The sequence below is a fragment of the Falco biarmicus genome, chromosome 12 (genome assembly GCF_023638135.1).
Source record: "Falco biarmicus isolate bFalBia1 chromosome 12, bFalBia1.pri, whole genome shotgun sequence".
Classification (NCBI taxonomy): Eukaryota; Metazoa; Chordata; class Aves; order Falconiformes; family Falconidae; genus Falco; species Falco biarmicus.
Window position 1 is genome coordinate 14524067 of NC_079299.1, and position 22488 is coordinate 14546554.

Genomic DNA, 22488 nt, shown 5'->3' on the forward strand with positions numbered 1-22488 from the left:
GCCCATCTTATGTTTCTGCATCTCATTTTGCTTGTCTGTCCTTAGGAACAGCAAATGTCAAGTGCCTTCAAATCTGCTGGTGAACAGCTTTCTGTAAGAGCTGCACTCAGTCCGAGGCAGGCCAGAGCAATCCAGGCAGCTTCAGCTTCTGTTATTTGTGAGTACTTTACCCTAAATGAAAAATAACCTTCATCCTGTCTTACTTTTTTTTATGATCAGCCGTTTAAGTTGAAAAGGTCACTCCTTTCTCTGGTAGCTCAAGTTCTGTGTTTTTAAGAAGTTTCAGGATATATCATGTCATATGACGTCAGATAATACATTCCTTCACACTTTTTAAATCATTGCTTCTTTCTGTAAGAAAGTAAAATTTTGTTAGAAACCTATTCAGGTTTGCTTTCCATTGAAAAAAAATGGGGCCTTTATTTTACAAAACATTTCCTTATCCAGAGCTTATTGACATCCATGAGATCAAGTTTTAGAGAAACGAGGGATTTTTAATAGGGATTTATCACTCATTATATTTGATCTACAGATTCTTTATTATAAGAATTAAGAAATATTTTTCTAAATCAGGCCTTTTTTGAAGACAATCAGGCTTTTTTGAATATAATGGAATAATGACATAACCTTCATTATAACATCTCAAATGCTACAATATAATACATTTGCTTAAGTCTGGGAGAAGGAAACCAAACCAATTTATTATAGCCTGTTGATTCACACTCACATGCTGTGCAGTTCATGTGAAGGTCCCATTTACTTTTTCACATGAACTGCCACAGCATGGTTTAAATAGAGATTTTTCTAGCAGTAGTGTTAAGGTTCCTCATTAACATCATTTCTGGAGTCACTGGGCCAAGTATATCCCTAGTGCAATTCCACTGATCTCAGTGGGGTTATCCTTGGATATATTTGGTCCATTGTTTCTACAGAATCTCTTTGTTCTTTTTTGATCTCTTTAAGAATTTTGTTACTTTGAACATTTCTCACATAGAATTTCATCATGCTGAAAAGTTTGCAACATTTATAAGTAGTTTCTTAGGTATTTTTACCTACTTGTACACTGAAATAATATATTATATCAAATAACATATTGTTATTTATTATTTTCAGTTTATAATCTACACATAAATCCTGTTTTCTGGGAAAATCACTATGTACTATGTTCCTCTTGTTGGTTGTTGCTTGTTTTGGGTTTTTTTAATTCCAAAATTTGATGTGATACGATTACCAAAAATAATTTGAGACAGACTGCAGATGCATTCAACATTATTTTCTGCCCAGCTCTATTGCTTGCAGTTTTTGGAAACAAATAATAATTGAGTAGTGATACTCCCAGGCCAATATATTCACACATTGAAAACTCCAAGCTTCTCTGATACTCTATATCAATACTGAATGTTTGTCTTCATTAAGTTGTTGGGCTTGTTGGTTTTTTTATATATTATTATTATTATTATTATTATTATTATTATTATTAGGCAAAAAATGTATGAAACATCAAAAAAAATGTTAAAATCGACTGAAACACAAAATTTCGCACAAGTGAGATTTGCAGTTAATGACCATTCTGTACATTATGCATATATGTGTGATTTACATGACTTAGATTTTCATTCAGGAGAATGAAAGGTCTGGTCAGGTAAGACAACATATTAAAATGAAATAATCCCTGTGATAAATGGTTGGGTAATTGGAAAACACATCTTCTCAAAACACCATCTCTTATTCCTTTCTGTACATTACTGCAGTTTGGTGGCCTTATTATTTTCCCAGCAAACTACAAACTCAGCACGTGAACCTCTTTATTTGCCTTTGCATTCAAGCACTCTGTCAGATATTACAAAGATAATACATAGAAATTAAATCTGGTTTTCACCAAATCCATAATCAGCAGAGGAAAGTGACTTGGACTGGGACCCCCAGTTCCCTGAGGTCATGCTTATCTTGCTGTCAAGATCTTTTTGTTCTCCAAACTCTTAAAATAAGTAAGTCCTAACGTGAGATTGCATTCTGCAGGGAACAGCCTACAGGCTCCAGAGGAATTAAACCACTGCTTGTTAACTGCCGCTTGCAGAAGTAACATTTGGGTCTGATGATAACAAACGGGGATAGAAATGTTAGCATGGAAAGCTCTGCTGCCAGCACAGCCTTTGCTTTACACACAGATGCACACATTCAGGAAAGTGCTGCAAGAGAAGTACACAAGCTGAATTCCTTATTCAGATCTCTGATTTTTGCAAAACTTCCAGTCCCTTTGACTATGTTATTAACATTGAAGGCAGAAATGATATTGCATCTAAATAAGGGTGTGAAAAATTCTCATTTAAAATCACTCAGGAGCAAAGCTTGCATTCAAACTGCACGCACCAGATTGGTTTATTCTTATAGAGATTTATATGTGAGAGAGAATGGAAAAATGTAATTTAGTTTTATTTAACCTCTCTCAAAATCCTAAAGACAGCTTTCAGATGAATTAGGTGCTGGTAAGTACAGTGACTATGTAGGCAAACATTAACAGCCAAGCTTCAGTCAGTAACAGCCCTGCATGTTATATTATGTGTTAAGAAAGTGAATGTTAGAAATCTATGGTTGTCCCTGTGCTCTTTTCAAAAGTGCAGCATGATCATTTATCTGCAAAACACTAGAGCTCAGATAAAGAGCTGAAGGTCTCATCTGAAAGCTGGGGCCTTCAGGCAACACCTGGTACATCACTGGAGTGTTTGTATTATTGTACTGCTCCAGTCTCAGGGTGTTACTCATGTCTGCCTGGTCTGCAGATCACTGAGACCGAATGGCAACCTGTTGAACCGTATTTTAACCCTGATCTTTGCACACAGAGTGGTCCATGAACAGAACAAAGTCAGAAAATGAGGCAATAACCTGTAGTCTCCATTTCTTGATCAGCTCCTTGAATTTCCTTGTATCAGCATCAGGCGATTTCACAAGAGAGCATGTGAAGTCATGATGTGTCATGTGCAACACAGCAGAGCCCCTTGAAAGATGAACGCAAGAAACAGGACACACAGTGTGTGTTCTGTGGATAGAAACACTCTGCTGAGCGTTTTTCAGGGTGCGTCTCCTGCAAAATGCAGCAGAGACCCCCAGAGTTGGGGCGCCATTTTGGCATGCTCAGAGTGTTCTGGGGGCTGACAGCAGCTCTTCTCCCCACTGAGCCTCAGGCCACCATGTACTGCTTGGAAATTAATAGCACATGGGACCTTTCACAAATAAAACCTTGAATGCATGTCCTGGAGGGGCATTTCCACCTGGCAGCCATCTTTGGAGCATTATGACTGGGTCTATATTGTGCTTCTAAACTACCCCTGAGGGCCCTCCTGAGAGTGGTGCAGCTGGGAGCTCTTCATCAGCGCCATCACTGCCGGCTTTCAGAGGGTTCCTGACCACCACAGGGCCTTCACATCCTCACCATCCTTTGGCACATGTGGGGAAGGGTACCCCGACAGTCTTTTCACAATCCAGGGTACCAACTTTTGTTGGTGCCTAAGATCTTCATTGCAAAGGCACAACCGAAATTTTAGCTAGGGGAGAGCTAAAATGCAAACAGCGTTCTCATACTGGGAGTATAAGAAAGCTCTATAACATTTTTTCCTGCTCTTTTCTAGCTCGGAGGCCTGCCCTTAGAGTACAAAGCCTTGGTTACACCAGCTTTATGAAGAGAGAAAAAAACCAAGGGTTCTCAGGGTGCATAGTTTTAAATTGTGTTGCAACAAACCCATTCAGGGCACTGCTAAAATTTGCTTTCCAGCTAAATAAAATAAAATTAAGTAAAAAGTACTTCTTCAGCTTTTGAGCTTATTCTAATTTAAAAAAAAAAATCCTCTATGTGCAGAATCATGCATGGCCATTTTAGTAAAGCTGGACCTACTGTTAGGTGAAGGACATAGTTTCTTGGATGAAGTACTGGAAATTATTTTAGTATTTTCAGTAAGAATAACTAACAATGATGAGTAACTTCCTGGATAATAAGCACATCGGGCAACGCACATTGTTCCTCAACCTGATAAACTCTTAGCAGGGAACTTCCCTTCTCTGGGGTTGCTGCTCTGCCTGGGTTTTTTGTCTCTTCAGAACAGGCAGATCTGTATAATCTAGAGAGTCAAATGTTGAGCAATCAGTACCATCAGGCAGTGTTTTTAATGAGAAAAGCAGTTAAATAAATGGAATGTCATTAAGACATACGACTGTTTTGGAGATGATGCCAGCAGTATAACAGAAAGTTACTTTAAAATATTACTTGTTATACATTTATTTTTAATGCATAGGAAATTATAGAAACAAACCACTTTAACTAGCTGAAGAAATGGAGGCTCTTTGCACATGCTATTTCAAATCCCAGTAGTATTTCAGCCTCTTGGAGTTGTCTCTTGAAATGTCAAAGAGGGATCTGGACAGTGTCTCAGTGTCTCTGACTGTTAAATCCTTAAGTGACATATACATATGCTTAAGGAATGGGTCAGCTTGCAGACAGAAATGTCCCAGTCATAAAAAAAAAAAAAGAAAATAAAAAAGAAAAAAGAAAAAAAAAAGAAAAAAAGAAGATGAAACAGATTGGTGGTGAGAATAGTGCTGTGAAACCCTTTGCCCTCAGTTGACTGGGTTTGTTCCAAGATTCAGCGTTCACTTAAACACAGTCTGAAAAAAAGTGATGTGGTCACATATTCCTGTCCTGTGCTTCAGCGATTTTTTTAAAACAATGTTCTGTGACTGTTTTTCTGTGACTGTGTATTCAACTTTCACTTCTAAACCTGCCATACCATTTCTCCTGAAGAGGTTAGAAATCTGGAGACATTTTAACCTAGTAAGAAGCTCTGTTTTTCTTGCTTTGTGTCTGTAGCAGAATTTTGCCATTCAGAAAACACGATTTTTTAATGCAGTTGGGCATATGTTAAGGCCTAGTTGGCTTTAGCTTGATAGTAACTACACGCATAGTAACTCTCTTCTGGGTCTTGTGCCCATCCTCCTTGTGAGTCTTCCATATAACTAGTGGCTCATGTCAGCGTCACAATGTTATTAATGAACCAGACGAGATTTTTTGGTTTCTAGCTGTTATTGCCTTCTTCCTCAGCTGAAATGAATATCATCCTTTTCTCTGGAAATCAGCCTCTAAGTCAGGGGTCCTCAAACTACGCCCCCCCAGGGTCCTCAGTCCAGCCCCTGGAATTTACAGAACACAACACACCCACACACACACACACACCGCCGGGGGTTGGGGGGGGGAAACCAAGCAGCCGCAGATGACTGCCTGCCACTTCATCCACGCGCCGGCCCCCTGGTTAAAAAGGTTGAGGACCCCTGCTCTAAGTGCTAGCAGTTCTGCAAAGCACTGATTACCTAGTACTAGACAGTGGGAACTGGAAGAATCACTGAAGAAATGGGAAAGAAGAAAAAGGAAGGCTTGAATATTGGAACCCTTAGACCTTCTTCTTTGTATCTTTATTTTGTTTTCTCTTCTGAAGATGGAAAGTAATTTGGCTCCTGGGTTTTCACAGTATGAGCACCACTAAAACATTATTTAGTTTGCTTTCTTAGCAAATTTTGAAAAATGTTTTATAAACAAGGTAACGTAGACAACAGGGCAGAATCTGTTGTGAGTCATCACTTTCATTCTCAGTCAAAGTTCTTGATTCCTTGGCTTTGCGGATCCTAGATGCATCCCCATGGGACCACAATGATGATATAATTATTGCTGTTTTCACCCAAGAAATTTAGTGTCTTTCTTTGAGGGGGAACTGAAACTCTTGGTAAGCAGAAACTTTGAGATATCCAAGGACAAGAGTCAAATTGCTCAAGCTTTTTGGCTTTACACAGCTGCAAGGAAGACCAGTTTCAGGGAAGGGCAATGAAGATTATTGTATGACAGGTAATTTCTTATTGTGGTGTAATTAAGTGCAACATTGTAAGCTAGAAGCAACAATATAAACTAAGTAGTACTGGATGAAGGAGCCTGTCTCATTACTTTCAGCCTAGATAACTAATGTTCCCCAGGTATTAGATTCCCATGAGATGACAAATGAAGTAACATGTTAATTCATACTTGTATCTTCTCTGTTTTTCCAGGAAGTTCAAAATAGCTCTATTTTTCAGAGTCTGATGGGTACAACTTCAAAATTTTGCAGACCTCTAAGGTCCTTTTGCCTTGTCCATAACGACACTTGTTAAAAAAAGATTTGTTTAGATTTCCTGCAGCCAACATAACTTTTGGAAACATAGGATATCTAACACTGAATGATTTTGCATAGCATGACGTCTACATCTAAACCAACAGTGTTAATATTAGCAGTGCCAGCCACTGCAATGTAATCTAATACATATATTTAAAAAAAAAAAAAAAAAAAGGCTAGAAGATGGATCCACCATCTCACAAGACTATACACCTGTGGGGATAAAAAAAAGCATGAAAATAATCTTCAGTGGCTTTTTACTGTGCACCTATTGAGGGCACAGTTGTTTCCTTGCCTTTGGGGGAAACAAGGAAAAACTATTTATAGTTTTACTAGAAAAAGCCCATCCAAATACTTTGTGTCTACGAAAGATTTTGCAGAAGATGGTAGTGTGGAAGCTATTTCAGCAATCGGGAAACCCCAAGAAAGAATATAATTGTATTTTCTACATAATGAATTTGAATGACCTCAAACAATGTGACTGACATGCAATGAGAGGGCAAAGAATTATATGCAGTTAAACTTCCAACTTTAGTTCCTACCTTTAGACCAAACAGGGTCCTGCAGAAAGGTAATCTCACAGCTTCCAATCTTCGTATATACCTTGCTGAAGCAAAATGCTTTCCATGTCCTGCTACAATTAGCAAAGGGATTCATTTTTAGTTGAATAGGGATTGGATAAAGAGTAAGAAAATAATTAGTTAGAAGTGAAATCCACCGAAAGAACTTAGAAATACCCTAATTCACCAGACTCTAGTTAGGTACCAAGGCTGTGTGGGGAGAGTTAAGCACATGAAAATAGGCTTTGCAAAATCTGACATAGCGCCTGGAGAGGCACCGATGCCAAGCAACAGGAAACGTGGAGCACAAAATTCCATCTTTCCCTAGAGTTACATTGTATTCATACCCCTCACCTAGGTCGGGGTGGCACATAAAGTAGGAAAACAAAGAAATGTGTGAATAGCACTTTAAAGTAAGGGTTACTTGGAAGGAGAATTCTAGAGCTCTGTTCCCTGCTTGGTTTAACATAAGGTAGTGAACTACTAATTAGAGCAGTCTGAAATATTCATCTCTCCCCTTCCAGGCAAGTTCCCTAACCTCAAGGCCAACAGCTTAACAAGTATTTAATTATTTCATTCAAAATGGATCAGTTTCCACATACATTTTCAGAGGCTTCTCTCATCCCAGATTTCCCCAAGGCACCCTCCAGAAATTTTTGGAGAGAAATTTTAAACCAGAATTCTGTTGGACAAAGGGAGGAAAAAAACCCCAGGTTTTTCAAGTCCCAAAAGAATGATCTAACTGCTGAGGTGCTGGGCAAAGGCATGAAAGCAAGAACAAAAGCCAGTATGCTAAGAACAGTTAAGGACTCTGTGAATCTTCCGATCTAAATTTTTCAAGAAACACATGGCTGACTGAAATATGGGGACCACAGTCCCAAAGGCTCCACTGAGACTTGTTGTGGAATGGAATTGTAAATAGAGATTGTTTTAGCTCTGTTTCCTTTTTGGGGGGTTGGGTTTTTTTTTTGTTGGTTGTTACTGATGTTAAACCATTGTTGTTCATAGCTGTTAAACTATCTCTCAGCCATCACTTTGTTTTCTTCTCAGAACTTTGTTACTGAACATGATTAATATCAGATTCATGAGTGAGGTCATAATTTCCAGAATTTCTTTTCACCTCTTGTAATTACATTATCCAATTTTTGACTTGTAATCTATTCTCATATTTTTCAGACATTCTGCAAAATTTAAAAAATAGTAAAGAAACTGCAGATGAGATTTATGAGGGAGTTCTCGCAGTCATCTTACGGAAAAAGACAGAAGCCTTACTTTGGAAACCACTAGTGGAACTGCTTATACCCAGGACATTCCAAGCAAGTATTTGTCTTATCTGCATTTTAAAATCTTCTCCTGAAAGAAACTCTATCATTTGTCTTGGAACTTACCAGGGTGACTGGAAAATATGAATTTTTTGAGTAGTCTGATTTCCAGAAGATACATGCTCATGCTTCCATAAAAACCACAGGCTCCATTTTAGGTCCTCCTCAGCTAGCCAGTGGTTTTTACAGAATCATTGGTTTCCAAAATCATATCTGTAAATGAGGTCCCTGCACCAAAGAACTTGCTATCGAGTTAAACTGCATAAGGTACAGATGAAAAAATATTCATACGAGCAGCAAGTCGCAAGTAGGTGAACTGGGGGTTTGGAGTTAGCAGTCAGGTCATTCACTCCTCTGATTTCTCTCTGCAGGTTCTGGCTTTGTTCGGGCCTGATGGCAGGGTGGGGCAAGTTCCTTCTTTCTGGCCCTTCCTGACCGTTCTTTTCTGGTTTTATGGGAGTGTCACAAAAGTACATTTTGAGGAAGAGGCCAAAGAAAAATTCTCAGCAAAATGAGAATGGATGAAAATATTGAGATCCGAGTGGCAGTAGGATACCGGGAATTATTATTTTTTATTATTATTATTATTATTTTTACTGGGCGCTGAAGGAGCATAATGAAGATGACAGCCCTTAACTATAATGTTCCTGTGGCTCTAATGCAGCGTAATCATGTCACCACTGCTATCCATGTTTAACCTTACTACCAGCTATTCTCTGGCGGTAAAGCAGGCACCCAGTGCACCAAGAGAGGGGAAGGTTAGAAGTACACAGCGAGTTCCCTTTAGTCTGGTGGGGAGGCATGCCCTGGCCTCACCGCCCTGGCCAGAGAGGAAAGGGAACTAAGGAACTAAGAATTGGTGTGCTGCTGGTTTTAGGTGAAAAAAGATAACTTCTGTGAGCAAGATGCTCTCCTGGGACTGGAAAGCAGCAGCAGCTCCAGTTTTATGAACGGAGAAAAAGGACTTGGAATTGGTTGTTTTGTAAATGTAAAGAATATAAAATCAACAACTTACACAAAGTAAATAAGTTGGTACAAAGGCAGCATGTGAAAAAGATGGAAAAGGACTAGGAGGTCTCTCAAACCACAAGAGACTGAAAAAACATAAAGCAGTATTATAGGCTTCGATGTGTTGTACCAGGCCTTACACAAAAGAAAAGACTTGCAGCTAATGCAGAAGTTGAAAAGATGCATAGAAAGGGATTTCTGGAGTGGCTGATTTGAATCATGAGGAAGGTAAAGATCACTGGGTATCAGTTTAGGTGGTCTGGTGGTGCCTTTGTTGTCACACACAGGATGATCAGCAAAGATGCTGCTGTGTGACAACACAGAGGTCTATTATTTTTACATGAGCCATTTTTATTTTCTTAATTTCATTTTTAATTTCTTATTCGGACCTCAAAAATATCAGAGGAGTTACCTCACATATTCTTGTTTCCTCTCCATAGAGTGCTGTAACCAACAAAACAAGCTACTGTAAGTTGTGGGTACCAAGCCAAAGTTTCAGTAACTTCTTTTTAATTCTTTTTCTTTTTTTTTTTTTCTTTTACATTGTTATGTGGCATCTTCCAGTATATGTAAAGTGCTAAAGACTGTTGTCCAGCTGGAAACTCGCTCTTCTCAGCCAAAATAAAACAGTTAAGTTACTCAGTGGTAGCACGAATGAGTGTCTGTGAATTTCATGGGCTGGTGACTGGGGCGTCTTGCCAGGCACAAACAGCTTGCGAGGGAAGAACATTATATGTAGGAAGTATAATGTAAATACTTTATTGTTGCTTACAGCCTCATTTTTTGAGGGAGAAAGTTGCTAACATTGAATTTCGTTACTACTGTGTAGTTCAGAGCAGCCTCTTTCATAGTATTGGAAGAAAGGTAGGGTAAATAAAATGTAATGCTTTTGTTTAATGTTTATTGCAATGACAAATACTGAAGTTGGAGATGGTGAGTCAACTGGAGTTTATTTGTAATAGTGAAAAAGTTTGCTTTCTCAAGGTCTGAAGTCTGAACTACCTGAAAAAGATCCAAGAAGTGTAAATTATTAACACTGTTAAATAGCATCAGGTTCCTAATATTCAAAACCAGACTTTCCAGATAAAAAGGAATATTGGACAAAGGAAAACGACAAATTTCCTGACTACTCTGTAAAATTGGAGCAGACAAGCCATCTTGATTTGCCTACACAATTCTAGGAACCAAATAGCCTGGAAAAATTCATATCATGTCTGACAAAGTTAGACAAAAAGCTCCTGTGATTCAGAGTGCTAAGTACTGTCTTTTTGTATGTCACAATTACAAAAAAAGAAGATTCCTAAATGAAAAATTGTTTCCTCCACCCTCCCACCTGCCAAAAGAGAAGAAAAAGACAAAACATTTTATTCTGCTTAATATTTGGTTTTTGCATTAATAATAAGGTAAAACAGAAATGAACTTATGAAATGCTTTAGTTCACTGGGCTTTACATCTGTTCTCAACAAAAAGACAAACCAGCTAAAGAGGTTTTATGGAACTACTGAAGAGTACAGCCTGTCAGATCAAGCAGATCACTTGATCATATATTTAACTTGAAACATGTGAGAAGGCCTGCTAATTTCATTAGCCTTTGCAATTAATCAGGAGTGATTCTTCAAGCTACCACTTCACACAAAACTAAAGCAATGAATACATATTTCAGACGTATTAATTCCTTTTTCCTCCATAAAAAAGAAATCTAACTTCTTTGCTATACTTGTAAGGAACTCTTTTCTTCAGAAAATAAATCTGTGATTTTAAAATGGAAACTTGTTTAATATTTTTTTTTAGAAAAAAAGGGGGGGAGGGGGACACCTTTTGCTAAAGAAATATCTAGAAATATCTCAAAGTTGTAATCCAAGAATCTGGCATTGTAAATAACTAAAGTAATTTTTCGTGGGTGAGCTCAAATGAATGATTCCCAGTGGGTTCTCTGAGGATGACTTGTTTTATTTGAAGCCTTTTTAATTTTAGAATTTCTTGTCCCTATGTCCCTGTGTAAATGACTGTTTCTTGAAACGTTTATTTCAAAATAGTACAGTTAAATACAGACTAGCAAGTTCCCTTCTCAGTCCTTCACATCTTTCCTGCTAGCTACAAGCAGTAGTTTCTTGGGTGTACAAAACACCCAATAGAAAAGTCTGTTGCAATCTTTCTTGAGCAACATGAGCCTTACTTAAACAGGCACTGAATATACTGACAGCACTAAAAAATAATAATAATAATAGAAAAAAAACCAATCATTCAACAGTAGCTTAAATCTTAATCCAGCTTCCCAGAGGGTAGAAAAATAATTGGGTTTTTATGGTAAATTAGTAGCTTCAAACATTTTATGGCTCAAAAAGGAACAAGAAGAAATGTATGTATAAAGGCACTCTCTTTTGTCATTGTTTAGCTTCATCGGCTTCTGACCCCCAATGGTATAATATTATATTCCAGGAAAATGGCCGTTTTCACTCTTTCCACTTGCTCCAATATTCCCATACTTCTGATATTTTGTTTCCACTGATGCAAGAAAGAAAGAAAAAAATAAAAGGAGGAAAAAAACAATTACATCTAAAATTATACAGGCAAGCTGCTTAACAATTAAATGTGAAATGCACAGTCTCAGATGTCCAGCATTAAACCCTTACCTTCAGGCTGCAGGGCTATTTATAAGAGAGAAAAGGAAAACCTCTTGCACCCCTCTCGGAATACAGAGAGGAAAATAGTTTTACACATGCACTGCAAATTCCTCTGATCCACCAAACACTACTCAGACTGTCAGTCAGGCTGTGTCTCCTCTTAGGGTCTCACCCCAGCCTTTTCTTTTCACTCCAGCACTACAAGGAAGGAGTTACTTTGGTTCTGATAGACCATGGCATACTGACCTTAACTTGCTTTTGGGAAGGGGTTGGTAGCTGCTGCTGTTTGGAGACTAGTTGCCCTTTGTTTCAGTTATAGTGAAATCAGCACAACCCTGATTTCACTTACAGTCAGAACGTTAGGCTAGCAAAAGCTCATTGTCAGCCTCAAAAAGTATAAAGAATGTTTAAGTAGAAGAATGAGTTGATTTCCATTCCTCCAGCTTCTCTACAGAGAAAAACAATGCTAAAGAAAGAAACTGGCTAAAACCCTGAAACACAAAGAGAAGGAAAGTATTTTATTGGATTTCTGGATTCTGCAGTTTTCAGGAACATTCCACACTCTCAAAATATTTCCTGCAATCATAGAAGCTAGAAATTTGTTTTGCCATTTTAAGGAAAACAGATCTTGACTGTTATCTCGTTAAAACACTGTCATGAGCCTCAGGTGAAGCACTATCAGTCACATGCATGATAAATAGCCCTTCCTCACACAAATGGGAACTCCCAAGATCACCGCTAAAGGAGAGATGCAGAAGTCCATGTGAGTTGTGGTTTGACTGGGGAATCTGGGCACAAGTGTCCAATACTTAGTGGGATTAATAAGAGGCCTGTTTGGGAGTTTGTAGCTTTAAAAAATAATTCATGTAGCATTCAGCTTAACAAAAGGGAATGAATTTATGAGAGAAGCACAGAAAGAGAAAACTATACATCTGCTTTCAGGGAATATCAAATTCCTGGGCAGATTGTTAAAACATGCTAAATGAGGATATTCACTTTTTGTTTAGCTTAGTGTTGTACTTGAGGAATGGAATGGTCAAAGTACTCCCTCTAAAGATATTTGACTTTCTAAAGCCTGTGTTGACCTGTGGCAAAGCTGGAACAAGGCTGTAGTTACATGTTCAAGTAGCTTTCTTGGATGTAGAGGTATCTCAGTATGTAATCCAGCACTTGGGAAACTTTCCCTCCATGGACGAGGGGATTGGGGGGTGTATCCTTGTGTGCCTACAAGTTGCAGTACAAACATTTATCCTTCCCAAATGGGACTGATTGCCCTTGAAATAAGGCAGCACCAAGCCTCCATGGCTGTACAAGTATAATTATTTCAGCTGGAAAAGAAAATTAAATCAATCCCCTATGTTAGAGTCACACAGGCAAAGCCATTTTTTATAGATTAGCCTTACTCAAAGGAAGCAGGGCTGACAATATTTTACAAACCAGAAATCTTTTATTTGGAATTTTCTTCTTGGATTCATTTTTGTTTTGGAACTTCTCTAAACACTATTTAACTTCAAAAATATTCTGACCAAGCTGTACCATATGACATGCTATAAACACAGCATCTACAAGAGCTGCTTTCATTCTCTTCTAAAAGTCAGGCGCTTTTATTTAGAGGGGCAGGCTTACAGATGTTTTGGTGGATCTAATGCTAAGAAAAAAGGCTTTGACAATGTGAGCCATGGTAAACTCTAAATAAGCTTTCTGTATGCACCACTAATACAAAAAACCTTGAGTTCTCACACAGCATTGTGGTATCGCTGTGCTAACAGCAAGTAAACTTTGACTTGTAAACTGCACAGGATTGTGAGCTAAATCAGTGGATGTCCCCTGAGGATGTTAAAAAAAAAAAAAAAAAAAAAATACGAAGCAGTAACTAATAGAACAGAATTAAAACAAGGATCTATTTTTCATAAAGCCCCAAAGGACTTTTTACAGTCTCATCAGTTTGTGTGGTGTCAAACGGGGCAGCTCTGTTGTGGTTAGCAAACATTAGCATGTCCCCTTCATAATTCCATCCATGTTTGAAGCAAAAGGGGCCTCACATCAAAAGTCCTCCAGATAATGCCTCTGCTGACTCTGTGGATGTGAGCTTGCTCACTTCCGAGGTGCTGGCATCCTCTTAACCTGCTCGTAGTGCAGCAGCAGCAAAAAACAAACTTTCTCCAAACTGTGTCCCAAAGTATGATCTCAACTGCAGAAGCTGAGGAGTGGGTGGGAAACTCACCGAGCCCCCTTTCCTCTAAGAAGCCTTTCCTCATGTGAGGACTTGTGCTGTGTACCTTGACTCTTTTTTTTTTTTCCTCTGTGGCATGTGTGGGAGCACTGTCAGCCCAGTCAGCAGCCTCCCCAGGTTACAGCACAGGGGTAAATAGCTGCAGAGCATCCTCTACATTTACTTGAACCAGAGTTATTTATGGAGCCAAGATAGTTTCTGAAAACAATAAGCTCCATGGAAAACCTTACTTCTCTGCCCCTTGTGAAATATTTCCATAGTTGGTGTCTATCAAGCATACATCAGCTCTACTCAGAGGTTAAAAAGGGTGGCCAAGTAGGCGGTCTTATGTTGTTTGGTTTTGTGGTGTTATAAAGGTGTCATAATAAATCCACAGTGACTATGCTTATATTTTTAGAGAGGTGTAAAAATTCTCTCAGATTACTGTTTTTTTCAGCTCTTTAATCTCGTCACCTAAGAAGCTTCTAAAGTAAAGCCATTTCCATTTTGACCCTAGTCCTTGCAGACCACTCGGGCTCTCATCACCACACCTTACTGTTGCTTATTCTACACCTTTTCCTTTTTCAGGGAATGTAGGGTTATCACACAAGAAATCATAGTGGCCACCTTAGGAACCCCCATAGTCTCAGCTCTGTAATTAAAAGCAGAATAAATTCTCAGGAGTATTTTTGAGTGCTGGTGAATTCTTGAAAATCAGTCACATATTAGGATGTTTCACTGAACACTGTTAGATATACAACTCCTTTCAAATTCTGAACAACCAACTCTGCTCATGAAAAAAAACCTCCTGCCAACTTTGCTGCACCATATAACTAACAGTATTAGCTTCTGTGATTCTGAAGTCCTGAAATACTGAAAATGAAGTCCTGAGATACTCTAGCCAGTAGAAATTTGGCTGTTTCTACCGCAGCTGATACAGAATCAAATTTAACATCAAAAGATATTTTTCTTTTAAACAGAGGTTTTATTTTCTCATAGCAGTTGTATAAAGAAGCAGTAACTAATTTGTACCACTTCTGGTTTCGCTCTCCCATGTGAATTAATGTGTCTCCCACTCAATAACAGATTATCCAATTACCAAAACTTTATGCATCAACTAGACCTTTCTGAAACTGGGACATGTCAGGACTAAAGTAATTTCACTTAACTGACTGATAATGAATTACTCTTTTTAATACAGTAACTCCATTCACTAGTGCTGAGATAAAAGAAAAACCATGTTTTCTTATCCACAGCTAGGTAGATAAATACAACAAGATAAACTGCATAGTTGCACAATATCTGGATAGTACAGACTGGAGTTTCCAAACAGGTCTATCAAAAAGCTTAGGAAGTGAGAAGAGGACTTGGTCTGGGATAACTCATATCATCAATTGCTCTTTAAGAGAAAAGATTGTTTCCAGGGAAGTCTTGAAAATCTTTTTAGTCAGCTTTAGTGAAAAGTTCGTGAAGAAAAATTTATCTTCCTAAATAGTGTCTCCTGGGGATGAAAAAGCCTGATATAGCATGACATTAATGAAACTGTTCTATTTATACTAGCATTTAATGAGGACCCACATAAACTAGTATAACATATTTTGGGGACTTGATATTAAAAATATTTTGTATAGTTTCTTTTTAAGTTTCTATATGCTGTATACCAAACATAGCCTTATCTATTAAATTCTGTAAGATGGTTCAAAACCTCTGTATTTTCTGTCGGTTGCTATAGGATCTTTATCTAAAATGTTATTAATTTACATAATAAATGTCCAGTTCTATATAATTCCCTTTTTAAAGGAAATTTTTCCACTTCCAAAGGCTTAAGTCCTTGTTAACAGCCTCAGTAGAGCTGAGTACTTGCAAACCATCTGAATTCATCGGAGAAGTAAGTAGAATTGGCTGTGGCAAGAGTTCCACATCCAATGCCTTGTGAGCCACAGATGCAAAAAATGACCATTTAAATAGATCTGGTAAGATTAAGTCCACGGCAGTTAATATGCTATTTTTGCATTTGCCTTTACAGCTACCTGTATTCCTGGTGTTACATAAAAATGTTGCTGGCACTCATTGGGGATGATCATATTATGTCCTAAAGATTCAAATAACAGAAAAATAAATACAAGTAAAACTTCAAACCATCACTTAGTTGGTAGTACAGTGTTTCTCAGGAATGCAGGGGAAATAATTTTAAAACTTTTTAGCATATTTTAAACACTTTTATTGGTAGTGCTGTTTTGTCTCTCTGCAACTGGATAGCCAGTTTACCTCAAGTTGAAAATGCCAGACAGTTGGAAGAAAATAAAAAATAACCTGTTTCATGAAAAAAAAAAAATCTTACGTTTTTGCTGTTGAGAGTCTACAGGAGTTTAAACTCCTCTCTTGAATGTACGTATATTTATCCTCTGTAACAGTATACTATAGGCTAATATGAAAGCATAAGATGTCAACTGTTGTTCTGGACACTGTGTTGCAGGGCATGTTTGAGTTGTGCAGGGGACCATGGTACAGAAGTATTTGAACTAAATAGTTCCACACATAGAAACGGTTTGGCAGGGACGGCAGAGATCTGTACTAAAGCTAACTATACCATTTTAAAAGCTGCAGGATCTTTCTCCCACTTCAAAGATGTGCTGGAGGAACCAAACCAGAGGGAAGTGGCCTTCAATAAATATAAATCCTTCTGCCTTGTGAAGGAAGTCCACAGTCTCACAACCTCCTTATATCCCATACCTATGGTTGATCTTGTTTCACTCCCAGATGACTCCCAAAGACATAGTCCTGGCTGAATTAAAAATTACAGAAATTTTGTGGGTGGAAATTTGGAGCAAATGACATCAAAGGAGTGTTTTGTCCCTTCCTCACTTAAACAGTCCCTTGTCATCATTTCTCACATATAAATTTAATTTAAATTCCACTGACTGCAGTGTTACAATAAAGATAGAATATCGTCCCACAGAATTTGCTTAAGCATACAGACAAAAGTCTCGGGGGGGGAAAAGTTAAAATTAGATTTTATGTACCCTTTTTGCATTTTTGAGTATAATGTTTTACTTTTTTTTTCTTTTTTTCTTTTCTTTTTTTTTTTTTTTCAGGCAGAAATGATTCCCATGTTTCTTTATAATCAGGAGTCCCAGATCGTGAGTGTGAATAAACTTTTTTCATCTCAGGTTAAGATGGTTTATCAGCTACTGGATCTGCCACTTCTTCAGTCAGCTTTTCAAGGACTGGTTACTGATTGTATATCACATCAGTGGAATTTATGAGAGGAGGAGTAAAGAAAAGCATAATGTCACATCTTGGGGGAAGGAAGAAGACATTTGTCTGAAAGGCTGGCTTTATTTTTGAAATGGCAGCTGCTTGGAACTGTTGACAGATTGGGAGTGTTGGAAATCGCCCCAGGCCAGAGGAATTAGTGATCTGGGTTCAGGTGAAGTGGTCAAAGGTGCTCTATAAATGCCATTTCCCACACAGCTATCACCACTACATAGTAGTACAGGTAACAGCTATTTTTATAACATGTATTGCGTTATTTTGGATAAGTCCCACACAGGTCAGGGGTATGTACTTTTCTATCATCTTCCTCCCCTTTCACTGCAGCAATTGCAGTAATTTGAGACATTCCTACTGCTATTCCTAATTGAATTAGGATGGGCTGAAGACAAGGTATCTGGGTAGGGGTGGCAGAGAAATAGCTCTTCTAATCAAGAAATCGCTTTCAGTCTTTTTCTTTCTGTTATTTCCTGTGAGCTAAATATGTTGATCAGATTCATGGTCACGTTGTAAGGAATTTTCCAAGGAACAGAAATAAATCAACCAAACAGGAACTGGAAAAGGGGGGAACAAGAGGTTTCATCTATTCATGAGAACTTGATACTTTCACTTCTTGCACTCTATTCTGCTGCATTTTATTTATATTATCATGCATGTTTCCAGAGAACAAGTAAGTTTTCATTTAATTTCAAATGGAAATAGTGGAAAATGGAAAAAGCTTTCTCCCTCCATGCACACATAACATGAAATATATAATTTAGTCAATTGAATATAGTATAGAAATAAAAATAATTGAAGACACATGTTTTTTAGGCAGTCTGCTTGGTTTGAACCAATACCTCTCAACTATCTTGTGTGATAACTGCAATGTCATGTTTTGTCCTACAGTGTCCATCCACTCCCTGATGGTCTGAAGTACATCAGAAGTACAGGTCAGAGCCTCATCTTGTCTGTTAGATTCCACTTGTGCCAAAATCCTTGGAAATCCATAAAGCCCTGTCAAGTGTTATTGTTCCCTACAGAAGTAACAGAGCTTCTTTTGTGAATGGTTGCCTGTATAAATTTAAACTTGTTAGTGCCAGGTTTCTACCATTAAGACTTAGTTATTAAGATCCACAGGAAAAGTGAAGATAAAAACTGAGGAAGCTTCTGACAGGAGTGCATGCTGTATTTTAAGTTACGATCCAGATCCCTCTCTGGTTTGATACTTAACACAGCAGTTACTTTATTCACAAGTGATTAGTGAAGATTGCCCTTTCTGGTCCAGACCTATCAGTTGGAAAAATGCAGTAGTTTTTCCAGTAAGCTCTACCTAAGCCCAGTGGGCTATAAAGAAAAATGATACCAATCAAAGGTGTGTGGCACAACACAGAGCAGATCAAAAAATTGCTCTACGTTTTCTTTGCATTGGGTAATTTCAAAGTCAAACATCTATAATGTAGCAATGTTCTAGGAAGAGCTCATACACCTGCTGTTGAACTGGGAAGAACTGTGTTTTCACAGAGCCGTAACGAACAGCTTAGAAAACATAGTTATATGTCTTAAATGTGTTTGATTCTTTCTTTCCATATGAATTTTTTTTTCCGCTCAGTTTGGAAATAGGACAGAAAATTTTCTGTCTGTCAGTCCAGAATTCAATTTCAAACCATGTGTTAGCAGTAAGGCTGTAGTTTCTAAGTTTTCAGGAATATGCCCTCCCCTGCTTTTACTTTACAGGTGACAAAAATGCTTAAAACCTCAGCCGTTATTGTTCTGAATCATTATAATATATCAAATAATCCGTGATGTAATAATTGCTATAGCAACTATTCACTTTCTTTCAGTTTTTGAACCAAACAATTGACACATCATATTTTTCATGCTAGACAAGGCTGTTTTGGCATAATGTATTAATATATTCTATGGAAACAGCAGTACTCAAACTGGTACATATGACATAGACTACTTTAGGCTGAGAATAAATTTAAGACTAGGATATTTAAAATGTATTAGTTAGCTTCTCTTTAACTGTTATTAAATATTATACATAATTAAACTTAATTAATCTAATTAGACTTCCAACTGACAAGGGTTTCCAGTTGGCTGAAGTTTTGTAGGGCCCTTTTTGTGCATGCCAGTAAACATTAACCTTTTCTTTGAGCAGCTGACCCTTAAAAAGATGTCCCACTAAGAGATTATATCATATACAGTATAGTCTAACCATAATCCTGACTGCTGAAAGGTCAAGAATTTCCATCATCTTTCAATGTTAGTAATACCTTAGGGAGATTTTTTTCTCTGTGTTTCTTAAGCAAAACCATGTTTGGTGAGCTTCCTCTTCTTTGTTTCTATTTTCTGAATCTTGAATTATTAGCTGCATATACAATAAAGCTGAAGGAGGTCCAAGAAGATATTCTGCACTTCAGACAGGATTTAACTTCTTCCATAGAGAATGGTATTCTCAGAAAGAGCCAAATGCTATGCTGTTCAGTGGGAATATTGTTCAGTGATGAAGAGCAGAATTTGCCCATGTATATATACACATCTATATGTATATGTATATAGTCTATATTCTAAAAGTCTGTGTGACAGTCCATTCTAAGGAGCTGTTTAGAGATTTAAATCACCAGTTCTTTTGTTTACCATCAGGCCACTCAAAATTCTCCCACAAACAGATTTTTATTGATTTTTATGGTTAAACTCTCAAATCTCTTTCTAGGTCAAAAAATGTTTGTATTTCTCATTGGAAAAGGCTCGTCATGGGATGAGGAGCTCTACGCAGCCCTGTACTCGAGGCAAAACATTAATAGCTTGACTAGTTGCATGAAAGAGTAGACTTTGTCCAAACAGAGGTTTCAGGAATTTATCTCAAACATGACAACGTATCCAGGTAAGGAAATACAGTATGTATGGCATGCTGGGCACTGAGCTGGGTGCCAGAAAAGTGGGATAGTTTTTTAACTCTATTTCTGGTTGTTTGGTTTGTTTTTTTTTAATCTGAGGCAAGTCATCTTCCTCTTCTTAACCTTCATTTCCTAATCTTCCTTGTTTTTCTTTCAGGGTAAAGATTATTTTTAATTATTTCTTTGAACAGTACGCAGCATTCATATCCCAGTGAATGAATACCTGTAAGCACTCTGATAACTATACTCTGAAATTCTTACACAACTGCTTCTTTTGCTTCACATTTTAACCTTTGATGTTGCATCGTATTTGGTGTTGGCAGAATAAAACATGAGTGTTCTTGCATTCCCTTAATAAATAGCCCAAGAAAGCTGCCTTATGTTTCTTAACTCTGCTCTCAAGATTGTTTTAACAGTTATATTATATGCACACATATTAAGGAGGAGTGCCTGGCAACCCTGGGGTTTTTTTCCCCTTCTAACCGAACATCTGAACCTTAAGCTAGAGTCAGGTTTCTTCTTGGCTGTACTCCTTCTGGACCATGATGCTAGCATTTCTGGCTGCACTTCAAGAGAAAGAGTGGAGAACAAGTTAACCAGAATACCTCGTGGCCTAAGCACTTCACTAACATGTGAAAGATATGGGTTCAAGCATTCCTGACTTGAAGAAAGCACAAAACTCCTAATTGCTGGATGAGTTAGTGGAGTATTATGCAAAAGGATGGATACTGAAGCATCCAAGTGCTTGTATGCTATCACATCTAACTTCATAGAAGATTGAGGTGGCATTTTTATGGCACTCTGCCTAAACTTGGACAAAAAAGTACTATGCAGGGCATAGCACAGGGTTGACACTCTAGAGCAGGCACTTTCAAACACGCAGGGAGCTTCCAGCAAAGCACAAATATTTTATACATATATATATATATATCAGACTGCATTAATCTTGTCCTTGTGTAAAAAAAATGCTCATCACAGAAGACATTAAAACAATGATGGTCTGTGATTGGTTATGGTCATTTCAGAAGATATAATAGCGTGGGATTTCTTGTTGTTATTGCTCTAACATTTTCAAAATAATGGAAAAATACTTCAGAAAGAGAAGGGATTTGGATAAGTTAAATGTTAAAAGAATATGCCTTTCTCATGATTGATTGTCTTTACAGCTCACCTTCAATTATTTCAGAAGTATTTTGTCTCTACAAAATCTACTATGTATAACCAACATGGTTTTACTCCTTCTACAGCCAAATAAAACAAAGCAAAGTATTTGTACAAATGAAGTCAATTTCCCTAGAATTCTTTCCAAGCTACAGTCATGACCAGTGTAGGATTAAAGTTCTCTCATGATCAGATAGATACAATACCAAGAACCCAGTTCTGCTGCCTTTACATAGAGCAATGGTTTAGTCTGGGAGCAGCATACCAGAGTGCTGTGGTACTATCACTATATTTAAGTAAAGCACATTCAACTGAATCAAGACCCTTAGATGTGAAGGCGAGAGGTACCACAGGTACTTTTGCTTTTGCAACATCTAATTGAGCTATGTTCCTGGTCTTAATGTCCTGAAGCCATAACAGAAATAAAAGACTGCTGGCAGGCTCCACTGGAAATATGAGAAGGGTGTCCAAAGGCTTACTATTTATTTACACACCTAAACATAAATAATCCCCTCATGACCACTTTTACCCATAGGCTAAAACACATAGTTTTACAGTAAGGTCATACTTGTCCTCATGTTTTGGAAACTTAATCTGTCTTTTAAAGGTTTGCAATTCATTTTGTTCCAGCTGTGGATTTATAAAGCCCTCCACTTTCGAAGAATTCAAAAGCTTCTTAAGACAAGATTGTTTTCATTTGGATGGAGCAAGTATTAAGTCTGATCTAAAAGAAATTCCACTACAGACACATTTCTCATGAACATTTGAGAAGGTATAACTTGGTATTTGGAAGGCCAAGACAACAGCAAACTCGCAAGCAAAACTTTTTCTAAAGGTGAAAGGTGTATCGCCTTTACATGCACCACTTGGAAGAGTTTTGAACTAATATTAATAGCTGTGTTGAAATTCAGTATTGGAACTCATTAAAATTTGAAATTTATTAAAATATCTGTTCAATTCAGTTTAGATCTCTTCCTTTTTCATATTCCTCCTCCAGTCTGACATCAGAATGCTGCTGGACATCTAAGTTTGCCTAAATGATTTCTAAGGTCAGAAAACTGAGGTACTGTGGACAAGATCTGGGTCAGCATTCAAACTGCTCAACATTGAATTTATATAGGGATCTGATCCTAGCCTATGGTATGTATCTTCTGTCTTTTTTCAGGCTGCAGGAGTCATAAGACTGATTTCAAAAGAAAACTTTGAGGCTTTTCTTTGCATGGAGAATTACCTGAACATAACGGTGCTGGCTCAGCACAAC

General features: G+C 37.7%; 2 long non-coding RNA genes across 5 annotated transcripts in view; one reads left to right on the forward strand and one right to left on the reverse strand.

Moving 5' to 3' along the window:
* Positions 1 to 22488, forward strand: part of LOC130157466 (uncharacterized) — an 83314-nt gene that overhangs the window by 38896 nt on the left and 21930 nt on the right. For 3 of the 4 annotated variants that reach the window (XR_008824890.1, XR_008824888.1, XR_008824887.1), the window contains exons 6-8: positions 46 to 157; positions 7922 to 8065; positions 17011 to 18120. This is a non-coding gene — a long non-coding RNA (uncharacterized LOC130157466). Of the gene's footprint in view, positions 1 to 45; positions 158 to 7921; positions 8066 to 17010; positions 20054 to 22488 lie in introns of those variants that run through there. The other variant, XR_008824889.1, reaches the window with a different exon arrangement.
* LOC130157468 (uncharacterized) overlaps positions 4992 to 22488 on the reverse strand; it is a 136698-nt gene continuing 119201 nt past the window's right edge. The window contains exons 10-11 of the long non-coding RNA XR_008824891.1: positions 6728 to 6819; positions 4992 to 5832 (exon numbers count right to left, since the gene is read on the reverse strand). This is a non-coding gene — a long non-coding RNA (uncharacterized LOC130157468). The remainder of the gene's footprint in view (positions 5833 to 6727; positions 6820 to 22488) is intronic.